The following is a 13,719-nucleotide window of genomic DNA, read 5'->3' as shown; positions in this document are numbered from 1 at the left end:
TTGCTATGAATGGATTCCTGGATCCTTAGTCATTTATTTATTGTTTTAGAAGCCTTTTCTACTTCACTATATTAAAAACTCAGACAACCATTACTGCTAAACTAGTTCTAAGTTGTGTTCCCCATTCCCTGAGAATTCAACATCGGTCTCACCGAATAATTACTATATTGTAGACCTGCAGTTGGGGTTTTCAACCCTTTGATTCGATCAGTTACAATCTCATTAAACTCCTTGAGATGTAGATATGGACTTTTAGAGTTTAGTCCATTAAATTTTAGAAGTAGTTGGATTGCACCTGGTTTAAAGTCCACTTTTCATGCATTATGTGGAAAAATCATGGAGGCAGGGGTGCTCTGTCCTAGCTGGTTGTAAATAATCACCAAAAGTTCTAGATGCAAGACCATTGTGCACATCATTCTCATCTTATTGTATTTGTTCTTCAGCATGCCGATTAGGTTTATTCTCAGCCATGTTCTTGGCCAATTCATAGGATCTCAAGTGTTTACTAATACGGCGATGGATAGACAATCATTCAACTAGTCCTCCTTTATTTAGAAGACGAAGAGTGTTGTCATGAACCCACTTGGGCATGAACCACTCAAACATAATTTTAAACCTACTTCTACTTCTAGGGAGATTAAAAGTTTTATAGAAAAATAATAATAATAAATAATTTAAAGTAAGAGGGATGGAAGAATAGTACCTGATTGATGATTCTAGGTTATATTTTGTGAAACAAAATAATAAAGCAATGTTAATACCTAAATTTATGAGAAAATCCTAACCTTGAAATGCAGAAAAAATTAATCCTAATCCAAAACAAACTCTAACCTGAAAAATGCAATGAAGTCTCTGGCAATAGTGACAAAAAATTGGTCAATCCAAAAGAGATGATGCAAGTGCTTATATTTAAAACACACTTAGTTTTTTCAAATTTTGTAGTTCCGGATAGATCACAATCACACTCCAGTATTCTTCGGCAAGTCATGAAGATCAAAGACAATCTCAATATCTCAAGGACAGCTCAACATCTCAAGCCTTAAAGATTTTGCATGGCTCAAGACTAAAGCACTCTGTATATGTTTTTAAATTATGGCCATAAATATAATGTATACAATGAAAAAGAAAACACTGAAGTTCGACTAGTCCAACTTCTGGTTCGGTCAGCCTAACTATATTCAACTAATCCAACTTAATTCGGGTAAGTTTATAGCAATGATCGAATTTTCCATGGCAAGTTCAGCTAGCATGACTCTGGGTTCGGCCAGTCGAACTTGACATTCGACTAACCCAAGTTTGTTCGGTCAAGTTTCCAACAATGCAACTTTTAGGATTTCAGGAAAATTCAACCAGCCGAAAATTTGATTTCTCTTATCCCGCGAAATTCGAGAGCCATTGGATCGCAATCTTTAAATCCGGCCAGCTGAATAAAAATTGGGCTGATAGATTTTCCAAATCCTTTGGCTATAAATAGGGGCATTCTCTTACTCATTCAATATATGAAAATTTGTGAGTAATCTTCTCAAACATAGAGAGAAAGTTGACCCTCCTTAAGCTATTTGTGTGGCAATTCTAATATTTATTTTAGCTTATTTTATTCTCTTTCTCAAGTTAGTTTAATCACTTTTAATAGAGTAATCCATACTCTACTTGAGATTTAGAGAATTGAATTTGCAGCATTAGGGTTTTCATTTATTACATTGAAAATACAGTAGATCCCTTTATTCTTTCGGTTTGAACATATACTGTTACTAAAAGTTCCTTAGTTTGTCAAATAACATGACAAGTGAGTTATAGAGTCCGGTGAGCCCCACATAAAGACTACAAGCTGAAGACTCAAGAAAGTGAATGTGTTCAAAGGTCTCAAAAGGTAAATGAAAACCTCACATCCCATGATCAAAACAACTCAGGTAAAAATCCCATTTAAAAAGCTCTAAACTATCCCAAAACCATCTAGGAAAACATCTTTGGTAGATTAGAAAATGGAAAACAAAGTTGCAATAACAAATAAAAATGTACAAGGTTTTCTGTAACTATCGATGACATCGAAATGCAAGTTTCTATGACATCGAGCTCTATTTGATGACATCAAAAATGTGCCCAAATATGTCCAACAACTGAACCACATATTTGGGGAATTATTCGATGTAATCAAACTCTATTCAATGTTATCGAAATTTCGAGGGAGGCTCGATGACATCAAAATATAGGCACAAAATGTCCAACAAGCGTAATAGGAAAATCATGATTTATTCAATGAAATCGAATCACATTCGATGACATCGAATGACAAACATCGATGACATCGAAATTGGAACCAATCTGTCTAGAGAGTTTATGAAGAAAAGCAGGAATTATTCGATGCTATTGAACTCCATTCGATGTCATTGAAATTCAAACTTCGATGACATTGATGTAGTCTCGATGACATCGAATTTTGAATCCCATAACTCTCCAACCAAACCTCAAGTACTTTCGGTAGAAAATCTCGTTGACATCGGAGTCAATTCGAGTCATCAAAGGAAACTTCAATGACATCGAACGACCTTTGATGACATCGAACGCAGATAGATTTCTTTCTGTTTTTTTACCATTTGAACTTTATTGCCTATTTATAGAGAGTTGCTTCTTAGGTTCCATATAGAGAAAAAAAAAAAGAGATTTAAGAGAGTTATTGCTATAGTTGATCGACTCTCCATCTTAAATCCCTTTTATCATAAGAGTTCATCCTTCAATCCCCTCTTAAATGTAATCATTGTTAAATTAATAGATTGTATTAAAGAATGAACTCCACCGTTTAAGGATCTTTCAGCAACACTTTTAATGGCAAGTTATTAAGCTGAAATCCTTTGAATGGTTAATGTTCACAACCCCAAGTGTAGGATCGCGATATAGTAATAATCTCGTTGAGACCGACGTCAAATCTACAGGGACTAATCTCATGTGTATTCTAAATTTAACTAGAACTAGAACTAGATGAAGATGTGAACCTAAATCTGAATTAATTGAGAGAGTAATTATGATTAAAGTAATTAAAACTAACAAATTCAAAAATGATAACTAGGGTTTTCAAGGATTCGCTTGTAGAGATCAAGGAGCCCTCTTACTTGATTCAAGTCACACGATTGGAATTGGAGTCCTATCTTATCCAATTAGAAGATATACAATTAAGATCAATCTGAACTTTCCTTGACCTAATTCTCAGTAGAGGAGAATTGTGATAATTGGAAGAGATTCCATCACCAAACCATGCCCATGAAACGATGGCTAACAACAGGATTTACCAATCCCATGATCAAAAAATCAGAAAAATAAGATACTCAAAGCTATTGCAAATCTACTGTAATTTGAGTCACAATAAGCTATTCAGAACTGAAAGTATTCCTTTAAAATCAAACTAGAATCAAAGAAGGTTTAACATAAACATGAATCAAAGTAAAAGAAACATCTCATCACGCTACAAGCTTCACCTCTTAGCCCTGGCTAAGAGGTTTACCTAACCATAGACATAATTGAACTAAAATCTCTTAAGAAAAGCATAAAAACAACTAAGGAAGAGGAAGAAAAACTCTTGGCGACGGCTTCTCCATGCTTTTACTCCACTCCTCAAACCCTAAAATATACTTAGGAACATCCTAGGAACTCCTATTTATAGTTGTGCTACTCCAACTTTCTCACCGAGTTGGAAAAATTCAAAAACCGCCTCAAATTTACGCAGTCCGCGTAACATTTGTGTAACCCTCGATTAGTCGAGGATAACCTTCGACTGGTCAAGGGTCACCTTCGCCTGGTCGAAGATCGCCTAAATTAAAAAGATTATATTACTGGAGTTCGAGTCAAAGTTTCCTCAACCAGTCGAGCATGAGCTTAGACGAGTCGAAGTAGAGCTTAGACCAGTCGAAGCTCGACTAGTCGAGCCAGAGCTTAAATCAGTCTAAGCATACGCAAATTCACTTCAAATCTTCGATTTTCTTCAATCCTCACTTGGTTTTCTTGGATCTTTGACATGTGAATTCTTCATTTTTGGTCTCATAAGACCCATCCGTGCTTTGGTGATTCTTGAGCGTTAAATTCACGCTGTTAATATCCTTTTCAATCCAAGCTCTTAAATTCACATTGCAACACAAGCATGATTAAAATAGGACATTAAGCATTATCATGTTCATAAAACCAAGTAATAAATGGGGTCCAATATGCAATATTTGACCCTCAACACAATTCCCAACTAGCATTTTTCTAGTCTCGAGCAAAGTATGCGAAAAATAAATCTCAATGCTTAATATCAGAAATCTTTTTTAGAAAATAATCTTTTGTGCACCCAAGGATGAATAGGTAGAATTATGATACGAAAGTGAGATTTCAAAAACCTAGAACCCAATCATATAAGCAACCAATCAAATAAGTTATTTATCCACTAAATCAAAGCATAATTTGTATATAAAGTTTTTCAATGCGCTCAGTGAAAGTCAATTTTCTTTCCGTACGAATACTACCAATTCATCATGTTAGCTATGCTCATCACTTCAAGATCAGTTTGAAACTCAAGTAATGATTCCGAACTTATCCCCTTTTTCCTCTTTTTCCAATTTTTTATTTTATATCGACGATCAATTTTTATTCATTCTTTTCATTTTTGCATTCTTTTCTTCTTTTTCATGTCACCTCTGTCGATCTCTTGTTTTTTAACTGTTTATTTTCTTCTTTTAAGGTGGATAAAATTCTCCAGACCTGATTCTTGCCATCTATCAATGATTCACATACTAACAATCAGAACTTTTAGTATATCTTACAGAAGACAAATTGAATGTGTTTTGTGATTTAACATGATATTCAAACTTCCTCTTAATCAATTGAGCATAAGTACTTAGGTGATAAATTACTTAAATGACTAGACTTTAGTAATTAAAAATTCAATATCTATCTTATCATACTCAAAGCATTCTTAAGTACACAATTCATCGCTTCCCAAACAGATTTCAACTTGAAACATTGAAAATTTTTAAAAATTTTACTCAAAACTGGGAAAACCTGAGAAAACACTGATTAGGTTACCTAATCCCCGATTCCAACCAAAAAATTTACATTGTCCTCAATGTAAAAGAAGTAAGTATGTAATGCAAAGAGGCAATGAAAAGAAAAAGGAAAGTGATGGAAAGATAATACCTGAAGAAGAAATTGAGGCTTTTCCAATGATCTCAGTGTGAAGATGAGTTAGCACAAAAGACTCAAACAGACAACAAGCAAACTATCCTAAAATGGCGAAAAGCAAACTATCCTAAACAATGGAAAGCAGTAAACCTAACTACAACTCCATCAAACTAGGAGATCAATCCTGGTAAACATGATCATTCAGATGTATGGACATGTCCTTTAAATCAAATTTTTCAACAAATGGCTTTCAACAATGTCCATTCACTTTAAAGTCACTGCCATTATTTTGATTCCGAATCTCGACGGGCCTATGATGATAGACATTAGTAACAATAAAAGGGCTGGTCCAACGGGATCATAGCTTTCCCGTAAAGAGATGTAATCAAAAATTGTATAAAAGGACCTTCTGACCTGGTGTGAATGATTTTCTGAGAATGTATTGGTCATGAAACACCTTCATTCTGTTCTTGTAAATTCTCGAATTCTCATATTCATCATTTTGGATTTCTTCGAGTTCATTTAACTGAAATTTGTGCAGCAAGCCAGGATTGTCTAATTGAAGTTCAGATTTTTTAATTGCCCAGTAAGCCCTATGTTCTAACTCCATAGGTAAGTGGTAAGCCTTCCTATAGATAAGTCAAAAGAGAGACATTCTAATAAGGGTTTTAAATGCAATACAGTAAGCCGATAAAGCATCGGTCAATCGGATTGACCAATCCTTTCTATCAAGGTTAACCGTTTTCTCCAAAATGTGTTTGATCTCCCTATTGAAAATTTTAGCTTGTCCACTTGTTCATGGGTAGTATAGAGTGCTCACCTTATGAGAGATGTTGTATTTCTTCATTAAGTTCGCGAATGGCCTATTACAAAAATTTGAGCCCCCATCACTAATGATGGCTCGAGGCGTTCCGAATCAGGAAAGGATGTTCTCTTTTAAGAATTTAATGACCGTTTGATGGTCATTATTCCGGTGCAGAATCACTTTAACCCATTTAGTGACATAGTCTACGGTGAGCAAAATATATAAATTTCTGAAAGATTAGGGAAATGGTCTCATGAAATCGTTGCCCCAGCAATCAAATGCTTCAATGATCAAAATGGAGTTCAAAGGCGTCATGTTTCGATCAGACAATGCTCCCAGTTTCTAACAATGCTCACAAGCTTTATAAAACTCATGAGTATCCTTGAACATAGTGGGCCAGTAAAAGCCGCACTGCAGAATTTTGGCCTTGGACTTTTTGGCAGAAAAGTAACCACCACAAGCCTGAGAATGACAGAAGGAGATGACACTTTGGTATTCATTGTCTGGCACACATCTCCTCAAGATTTGGTCTGGACAATATTTAAACAAATATGAATCATCTCAGAAGAATTTACGTACCTCGTTGTAGAATTTTTTTTCTTATCTTACATAGTCCAATGTGTCGGCTAGAAACCTGTAGCAAGATAATTAGCGATATCCGCAAACCAAGGTTAATGGGAGACTTTGAACAATTGTTCGTTAGGGAACATGTCATTTTTATGTGTCGTCTCAAGGTAATCAGAGAGATCAAGGTGGGAAAGATGGTCAGCCTATACGTTCTCTACTCCCTTTTTATCTTTTATTTTCAAATCAAATTCTTGGAGTAAGAGGATCCATCTTATCAGGCGGGGCTTAGCATCAATCTTAGAAAGAAGATAATTGAGCACCGCATGATCTATGTAAATGATGATTTTAGATCCGATTAAGTACGACCTAAATTTATCCAAAGCGAACACTAAAGCTAAGAGTTCCTTTTCCATAGTAGAGTAGTTCACTTAAGCAGGATTTAGAGTTTTACTTGCATAATGAATAACGTAGGGTTTCTTTTCTTTTCTCTGGCCTAAAACCACCCTAAAAGCATAATCAGGCGCATCGTACATAAGTTTAAAAGGAAGGCTCCAGTCAGGTGGCTACATGATAGGTGTAGTGGTTAATATGCCCTTGAACTTAGTAAAAGCTTTCTAGCATTGCTCAGTCCACTCATATGGTGCATCCTTTTAAAGTAGATTGCATAAAGGACAAGAGAGGTGACTAAAGTCCTTTATGAATCTCCTGTAAAAATCAACGTGCCCTAAGAAGGATCGCACATCTCTTTTGTTCTTGGGTGGAGGTAGGTTAGAGATAAGATCAATCTTAGCCTTATCTACTTCAATTCCCTTAGACAAGATGATATGTCCAAGGACAATTCCCTTACGAACCATGAACTGACACTTCTCCCAATTTAGTACCAAATTCTTGTCCTCACATCACTTCGGCACACATTTAAGATTCTCCAAATAATCGCTGAAGGATGGACCAAAGACAGAGAAGTCATCTATGAAGACCTCTAAATATTGCCCCACCATGTTAGAAAAAATAGTCATCATGCATTACTAAAAAGTAGCAGGGGCATTACATAGTCCAAATGACATCTGTCGGTAAGCAAAGGTACCCAAAGGATATGTGAATGTGGTCTTTTTCTGATCTTCAAGGGCTATCTCTATCTGGTTGTAACCTAAATACCCATCAAAGAAACAGTAGTAGGAGTGACCAGCTAGCCTTTCTAAGATTTGATCAATGAAGGGCAAAGGGAAGTGGTCCTTCCTCGTGACGATATTCAACTTCCTGTAGTCAATGCACATTCTCTAACCAGTAGTAACTCTAGTTGGCGTGAGTTCATTGTTGGCATTAGCTATAATAGTGATTTCGGACTTCTTAAGAACCACCTGAGTTGGACTCTCCCATTGACTATCGGATATCGAGTATATGATACCCACATCTAAAAGCTTAAGAACCTCGGCCTTAACTACTTCCTTCATGTTTGAATTTAATCTACATTGTAGTTGCCGAGACGTCTTCACATTATCCTCTAGATTAATGTGGTGAGTACAAATCGAAGGGTCAATTCCCTTGAGGTTCGCAATCGACCATCTAAGGGCTCCCTTGTGCTCAATGAGAGTAGATATGAGCATATTCTGTTGTTCTTGCTCAAGGTGGGACGAAATTACCTCTGAGTATGTCTTATCTTAACTTAAATAGACATATTTCAAATCATAGGGCAATGGTTTTAAGTCAAGCTTCAGTGCATTGAATTTAGACAGTAGAGGCATTACATCAGTTTGGGGCAATTCTTCAAATTGTGGCCTCCGCCGGTTAACTTTAAGTACCAGCACAGTATCTAGCATGTCCCCATCTCCCTAATCATATCATCCTCAAAATCATGGGAGTGGGCCAGGCACGTCTCTAAAGGGTCAAAGGACAAGGTCATCAGAGGTCTATCCTCCATAAAAGAATCAACTTCAATGTCATATTTTCAAAAGACAAACTCATGACTCCATCCCTGTAATTAATGATTGCATTTGATGTGGCAAGGAATGGGCGACCAAGAATGACTGGAATTTGAGTGCTCATGTCCATGATGGGTTGAGTATCCAAGATGATAAAATCTACCAGCTAGTAAAATTTGTCAACCTGGACCAACACATCCTCAATTATCCCTCTCACTACACGAACTGAGAGATCAGCCAGTTGTTATGTGGTTCGGTGGGTTTCAATTCACCCAACCCTAGCTGTTCGTAGACCGAGTAAGGAATTAGATTTACACTCGCTCCTAAATCAAGAAGTGCATGCTCAATGCGGTAATTTTCAATTACACAAGCAATGGTTGGGCTACCGAGATCTTTCTATTTCTTTGGCACATCTTTCTTTAAGATGGCACTCACTTTTTCACTTAAGCAGATTTGCTTTTGAAGATTTTGTCATCTTTTGGTCGTACATAAGTCTTTCAAAAATTTGGCATATGAAGGTATTTGTTTAACCGCATCCAGTAAAGGAATATTAACCTTCACTTGTTTCAACACCTCTAGAATGTACTGAGAGAGAGAGAGATTTTAGTGCAATCAACCGTTGGGGGAATGGTACAATCAGCTTGCTTTGGAGTTCCGGTTCTAACTCTTGTGGAGTGTTACTAGGTGTAATGACCCGAAAAATTTTGTGCCAAGACCCGAGTACCACCTCTATTTTCCTTAGAAGTTAATTGTGGGTAATTAACGTTAAACTCCATTGCTTGTGAAATTAGCATCAATCACTTTAAATTTGATCTGCATTACTCAAAACCTGTAGAATCATTAGCGCTATGTTACTCTGAAATCTGGGATTCATCGCTAAATCCAGTTGCTCTTGGGAATTTTTGGAAGTTCTGGATCGGACCTGGACCACGCGTCGAAAGTCCGATAGCGATGATCGTAGGCAGTTATGGTCACCATGTTGGGCTTGGCCATCACCTCAAAAATCAAGTCCAGATGATGTTCTGGGTCAATTTGCTTGAGTCCGGAGTGAAGAGTGTGAGAACGGTGAGAGATTAAATATGCTTTTATGAAATCTGAGTCGTGTCGCTTACGCGACGATTTTTAGCAATCTGACCGTTGGATTCTGACCCAATTTCACCCTCGGATCAGGGAAGATGGCCCAGGCAGGTCATAGTGCTTGTGGACCTGATCGAGTTTCGGTGACCGTTGAATTGAATGTGGTCCGCCACGGCTGATCTGTAGATCCGATCAGTACGAAAACTCAGCCTGACCTAGATCCATGGTCAGTGAGCTTAAGTCCGACCGCGCGTGGGAAAAGGCCCACCAGAAGTGTTCCGTTGGATTGAGAGAGGCCTGTTTTGGTTATAACCTAAGTATACCTTGGCCTTGGGGTTATTTTCATCAATGTTAGGCCTATATATAGACCTTAAAACCCTCATTCTCTTTTCCATACGAATTTCCTAACCCTAGCTAAGAAAGAGAGAGGAAAAGAGAGAGAAAGTGAGAGAGAAGTTGGTGAATCATCTTCAGATTCTTTCCTGTTACTCTACATCATTAAACCACCACTTTTGAATCGTTATTCCTGCGATTCTAAGTTCATCCTTGGGTAAGTTAACCTAACCCTAATCTGTTCTAGAGCTTAGAATAGTTTATGTGTTGTTGTATCTCATTTTTATTCTTGCCTTAGGTTATCTTGTCGCTGTTGACGAAGACATATCGTCTGAATCAGTTCGGTGCTCTATTTCTGGTTTAAGGTGCAGACTTTAATCGTATAGGTTATGGTTTTCAAGGCTTTCAATGCCAGTGAATGATTTATTCTTGTTATGGATGAGATTTCACATGCTAAATGCTATGTTTATTTTGCGTTCCTGATATGCATGTGTTATATTGAGATTTGTGTATTCTATGTATATGTAGGAAGTACCGTATACGTATAAAATATGAACATGTGTTTGCCATGATTATTTGTCGTGTATTTATGCAAGATGTATGTGTGTCAACTACTTGGCAAAAGAAATTGTCCAAATGTGTGTATTCCAACATACATCATGTATGTTGACCTATGTATTCTAAGTGTTTATAGAAATGTCTGAATGATCTAAAGTGTAATATATTATCCTATTTGCGGGCGTTGAGAAGCGATTCTCAACTCTCCTAATGGTGTGTATGATTTCCTACATGTAAGTCACATTCCTTGTTATTTAATTTCAAGTATTACTTATGTGAAAATCCATGTTAAGTTGATATTCTTCAAATGCTCACATACTACATGGTTTGAATTATTGTTCCATTACTATTCTAAATTGTTGATATGAATATCTGTTGTAGTGGAATGTGTTTGGGACTATGGAATAGTCCAGGAAATCGGTAATCGGCCTTGATTTCGTGGCTGAGGTTGTTTTCGCCACGAAGGACGTGATTTGACGAACCCGAGACGTATTAGAGTTGTCGGCAGTGGTTTGGCCATACGGAGTGTTTGCGCACTCGATGTCGTTCAACCTAACGTGCACTCGTGCTAGTCGAGCTCGTCAAGTAACCCGATTGTCCGATGTATGTTCACCATGTATGGACACTATTGTTTGAATTTAGGGTACCAAACTTACCGATGAAATCCTGTAAACCGTTGTACCTTGATCCGCTAAGACTCATGAGCCGGACATGGTGGTATGGGACACCGTGGTCAAGCTGTCGGCCTACGCTGGGGTGACGAGCCTCCCCGTAGTAACCAGTGAGCAACCAAACTCGTGAGCCGATTATGGTGGTATGGAACACTATATTCGTGCTGTCGGCCTACATTGATTGGTGACAAGCCCTTTGTTGTGACCTCGAGCATACCTGGATACCGCATTGAGGTGACGAGCCTTATTGTAGTAACGAAGGTATGATAGGCGTGCATTGATTGGTGACGAGCCCTTTGCAGCGACCTAAAACCATATGATCGTATGAGATTGTCTAGGACTGACGACCCTAGAATGGATCACTGTTTGGAAATTGATATGAGGAAGGTACCTTAGCTTCCCAATCCTGCTATATGAAAAGGACTAATAATAACTTGGTAATCATGTTCATGCACCGCATTGCATGTGCCTGGAAGAGGTGGAGCACTTGAGGTGATGTCATGCGTAACGTAAGATGAAGACGTTGAGGGTGTACCAGCGAGAGCACGCATCATTCTACATACATCCTTGCACTAACAAGAGTACTTAGGACATGTTTGATTGTTCTGCTTTATCATTACTGCTTGATTGAATTGATAACATGTTAACCTTTACTTTATTGTTCCACTGAGTTGATCACTCACTCCCACGTTCTGGGACGGTATTTAAACACCCACCAGACTCTGTCTTAGATGCAGATAGTGATGCGACCCCTGTGGCTGAGCAGGAGTTCGAGGATGATGAGGCTGCATTTTCTTTCATGCAGTTTTTAAGCGGGTTCTTGTGAGCCATGTCCTGATGCACAGGAGTTCTGGGTTTCTTTTGGGATAGATAATGTCATTTAATGCTTGTATTTTTTGATAGCAACACTTGTAATATGACCTGGTATGTATACGTATTTTAGGGAATTACACATGTACACCTATGTTTCTTTAAGTCTTCCACTTGCGTCTTTCACTTATCCCTGAATTATGTTTACAGTTTGGCTTAATCGATTCCATGGTTTATGTACTCATACAGACAACATACATCCATCATTAAATATGTTGCATAAGTGATGTTCTGAAACTCGGGAGCTGAGTTATGCTCGACCCCCGAATTTCAGGGCGTTACACTAGGTCTATTAGTTTCATCTACTTTTGAGTCCTTAGACTTTTCAGCCTTTACCGGAATAAATTTGTCAATTATTTTCCTACTTCTAAGAGTGGTGATAGACTTAACTTGCTTCATTTGACTTAAAGAGCTTGGATCGCTTATTTCATATTGCAGTTTAGGATTGGGGAAAGGTTGGGCTGGAAGAATCTCTTTTTCCCCAATTGAATTTTTTGCCTCACGTCCTTGTATGGCCTTTGAAAGGTCTTGAAGGGTTTGCAATATACTCTAAGTGATAAGCTCTTGGTTTTGAATATGTTTCCAAACCGGATCCTCTTGAGGTTTCCCTTGATTCAAGAATTGGTTAGGGATTCCTTGAGGAGTAGCAGTTTGTCCATTCCTCTAACTAAAGTTTAGATGATTTCTCCAACTAGGATTGTATATGTTAGAGATGGGTCCATTGAAAGGTCTTTAGTAGTTATTTACGGCATTCGATTGCTCGTTTAGTGCCTCTTGAAAAGTAAGTATCGTTTGGAAATTTTCAGCTGTATGTATGCTGCATGCACATATACCGCAAACAACTTCCTTAGCCTTATCCTTCTTAAGTTTGATGGCCTCGACCTTCTTTGCAAGTTTGGTTACTTTAGCATTTTATATCATCATCCTCTTTCAGCAAGTATATCCCACATCTCTCCCTTGCTTAAGTAGGCTTAAATGTGGTGTTAGGTTTTGGGGTGATGTCCCATGATTGTGCAGTTTCAGCGAGTTTGTCAAAGTAATCTCACACCTCATCGATATTCTTGTTCATGAATTCTCCATTGCACGTCGTCTTGATGAATTGGTGCATGGAAGATGTCAATCCATCATGGAAGAAAGTTGTTATACGCCACATTTCAAAACCATGTTGTGGGCATGAACTGACGAGATCTTTGAACCACTCCCAACATTGGAAGAATGTTTCAACTTCCTTTTGGGCGAAGTTCATGATTGACTTTTTGATGGTGTTCGTCTTATGGTATGGAAAGAATTTTTTTATGAATTCCTTCATCATGTCATTTCATGTGCCAATAGATCGCGAATGTAATGAGTGCAACCACATCTTAGCTTTCTCTTTCAAGGAGAAAGGAAAGATTTTAGCCTGAATGTGTCCTCAAACACGTTAGGAAAGTATAAAGTGGCTATAACCACGTCAAACTCTTGCAACTATAGGTATGGACTTTCAAATTCAAGTCCAAGGAACTTTGTAACAGGTTGCATCACTCCAGCCTTGATATCCATGTTTCTTGTGTTTTCTGGAAAAACCATATAAGAAGAGTTGCTCACCCCCACCGGTTGTAAGTAATCTCGTAAAGTACGAGGCGGGGGTACATGGTGCACCTCATTCTTATCCTGGACTTCCACAACCCAAGGTTGTGGCTGATTCATAATTTGATTTGCAGCTATAACCTCAATTAACTCTGAGTATCTCAAGTGGTGTCTAACCCTGTGATGGATATATAACCCCTCAACC

General features: G+C 37.8%; 1 non-coding gene across 1 annotated transcript; it reads left to right on the top strand.

Annotated features, from left to right (window-relative positions):
- Window positions 1–13,105: 13,105 nt before the first annotated feature.
- On the top strand, window positions 13,106–13,212 carry LOC131250385 (small nucleolar RNA R71). Its single transcript, XR_009173311.1, has one exon. It is a non-coding gene; the product is annotated as a small nucleolar RNA R71 (small nucleolar RNA).
- Window positions 13,213–13,719: the final 507 nt, after the last annotated feature.

This window comes from Magnolia sinica, chromosome 6 (genome assembly GCF_029962835.1).
Source record: "Magnolia sinica isolate HGM2019 chromosome 6, MsV1, whole genome shotgun sequence".
In the NCBI taxonomy this organism is placed as follows: Eukaryota; Viridiplantae; Streptophyta; class Magnoliopsida; order Magnoliales; family Magnoliaceae; genus Magnolia; species Magnolia sinica.
Note: the sequence above shows the minus strand (reverse complement) of the source record. Positions and strands in the feature narration are given on the sequence as shown.